General features: G+C 36.1%; 1 protein-coding gene across 1 annotated transcript in view; it reads right to left on the bottom strand.

The window, feature by feature from the left end:
- LOC107084631 (zinc finger CCCH domain-containing protein 13-like) overlaps positions 1 to 2,215 on the bottom strand; it is a 38,863-nt gene extending 36,648 nt beyond the window's left edge. The window contains 1 exon segment of the mRNA XM_015374554.1: positions 2,010 to 2,215. The gene's annotated coding sequence lies outside the window, so the exon portion shown is untranslated.
- Positions 2,216 to 2,798: the final 583 nt, after the last annotated feature.

Here is a 2,798-nt window from a genome sequence, read left to right as displayed (position 1 = left end):
CGTAATTTTACGACTTTGTTCTCGTAATTTTACAACTTCGTTCTCGTAATTTTACGACTTTATTGTCGTGATTTTACGACTTTATTTTCGTAATTTTACGACTTTGTTCTTTAATTTTAGGACTCTGTTCTCTAATTTTACAACATATTCTAATAATTTTACGACTTTATTCTCATAATTTTAAGACTTTATTTTCCTAATTTTAAGACTTTATTCTTGTAACTTTACGACTTTATTCTTGTAACTTTTCGACTTTATTCTATAACTATATACTCTATTCTATACCGCATAGAGCAGATTGACAGATTATTCTCATTGGGATTTATTTCTCGTAATTTTAGGTCTTTATTCTTTTTCAGATTGACAGAAGAAAAAGATTTTTATCTTAAATGTAAAATGTTTACCTATTGTTTTTACAATCTTGCTATAATTCCTTCTCTAAGTAGGTCGCTCTGCCAGCTAAAGACACGTTTTACAGACTCTATACTCCAAGTAACGATTAATTGATTTATAAATTAGTTGATTATTTCAATAATCGATTAATCACAATTAACCAGGTTAATAGTTTCAGCCCTAGCTGGATCTCAGCGTTTGAGCGGCCAATCCCTGATCAGAACCAATCAGCTGTTTTCTATTGAGGGTTCTGGTTCTGACCCGCTGCATTATATTTAACAGTCAATCAGAGTGATTTCGTCATAGCCCCCCCCCCAGCAGGTACAGGGCCAGAAAAACCAGTAATGGAAACACTGGCTAAACGGGCCGAGTGGAAAGACAGAATCTGAGAAGTGATGTGAGAAACTTTAACAGAAACAAATGAAGGAATAAAACTTTAAAATTGATCCTTTTTATTTTTCCTGCATTAAAACTGAAGACTTTAGTTTAAGTTAATAAACGACCAGCAGCTCATAATTTAGTGGCTTTTTTTTCAAGCTGATATCAAATAGATAAACTTTGCCTGATATGTTTCAGATTTCTGGTATTTCCTGTTGGATTCAAATCTACCATCTTTATCCAGTTTAATGTCCTAAAGTCTGCAGTAAAAACATAAAAGAAGAGTTCAAAGTCTGATTTAGTTGATCATCAGTGCTCAGATAAACCACACAGCTGCATCAAAAAGGAGAAAAAATTATTTTACATTATTTAATAAGGGGAAAAAAACTATTAAAAATTATCAAAGTAGTCAGACTATCCCACATTACAACCGGTGGTTGAGAAACATTTGAAATAAAATAAAGATTGTTAAAATAGAAGAAAAAAACTAATTTGGTTTTGCTCTCTTTAATTTTATATAAGTGATTAACAGTTGATCAGAAAGCGAATTAATTCATAAATGTGTTCATTTCTGTACCTTATTTATGATAAAAACAGCAAAATAAATCTATAAAGTTTTGTTTTTTTGCAGCTTTTGCTCAGATTATTCTTCCCTTCACATAAAATATGGTGAGAAAATGTTTTTTCAATGATCATAAATCATGAGTGAGACCTTTGATCTGTTCCAGTTTAATCAAACAACAGCATGAAGTGTTTGAAATAATTAATTTATAATCAGGAACAGCTCAGCGGCGTGTTTTATACAATAAATCCTGAAGTTTTTAAATGTTTTTATTCCAGCTGAGTTTAATTAATCCTGCAGCTCTGATTCCCTCTGAGGTTTCAGGGTTTGGATTATTTAAGGATAAAAGAGGAAAAAGAAGCTGGAATCAGAGAGATTTTTAGCAAATGTTTCCACTTCTCCCAGTAGCAGCCCCCACTGGGTCCAGTTTGATCTCTTCCTTGTTTCCTCCCTCCCAACTCATTCCTGCTCTCCTGATAACTGGTCCAGTTAACCCCGCATAGAACCGGACCAGGAGGAGAACTTCTCTACCTGAGCTCAGCCTTTAGAGCGGCCGGCCGGTTCAGGTAAACCCTCCGCTGGCTAGCATCCGGAGGCTAACAGTCCAAGGAGCTGAACTTCCAAAATGGAAACAGTGAGCGAGGCTCCATGGTCCATCCATTAGGAGACAACTCACCAACCGGAGGAGAGGTCGGCTTGTTTTCCTCCCGCCGCCGTCGAATCAGCTCCAAAGCCGGGCTTTCCTTCCAACAAGCCGGAGCCTCGGTGGGTTCATCCAGGGGGCTAGCAGCGCGGCTAAACGAGCTGCTGTAGCCGAACGACTCTCCCGTCTCAGGTTGCGGTGTTGTTGACAGGATAGAGCGGACAGCGCTGAGCCGTCTGACTGGTTAGCCCCGGAGCTGCGTCAAGCTAGCCCACGAGCTGCCGGGCTTCCGGTTCATACTTTCAAACTAAAAGTCACATTAAAATTTTCAAAATAAAGGTCACATTAAATATACTAACCTCTACGGCAGAGGATTAGGGCCACTGAAAAAAAAAAAAGTTAACTGATTTTTAAAATGTATTTCAGTTTAATATGGGGAAAAGGATTCTGACTTTTTTCTCAGAATTCTGAGATTAAAGTCAGAATTCTGACTTTTTTTCCAATGTTAAACTGAAATAAAATTAAAAAATCAGTTAACTTTTTTTTCTTCAGTGGCCCTAATCCTCTGCCGTAAACCTCTGAGCGGTAAAAACACAGATAAAATTACAAGAATGTCTGAATTAGGGCTGAAAGAAATTTTTATTATGCAAATATTAATTTGTTATTTTTTTATTAACTGCTTGATAATCGGATAGGTACAGGAGAGGATTTATGGCCACTCAAAAAATAAAAAAGCTACTTTTTCAATGTTATTTCAGTTTAATATGGAGAAAAAGTCAGAATTTATGACTCTAATCTCAGAATTCCTACTTTGATCTTAGA

The sequence above is a fragment of the Cyprinodon variegatus genome, unplaced genomic scaffold (assembly GCF_000732505.1).
Source record: "Cyprinodon variegatus isolate N-32 unplaced genomic scaffold, C_variegatus-1.0 Scaffold105, whole genome shotgun sequence".
Lineage (NCBI taxonomy): Eukaryota > Metazoa > Chordata > Actinopteri > Cyprinodontiformes > Cyprinodontidae > Cyprinodon > Cyprinodon variegatus.
Note: the sequence above shows the minus strand (reverse complement) of the source record. Positions and strands in the feature narration are given on the sequence as shown.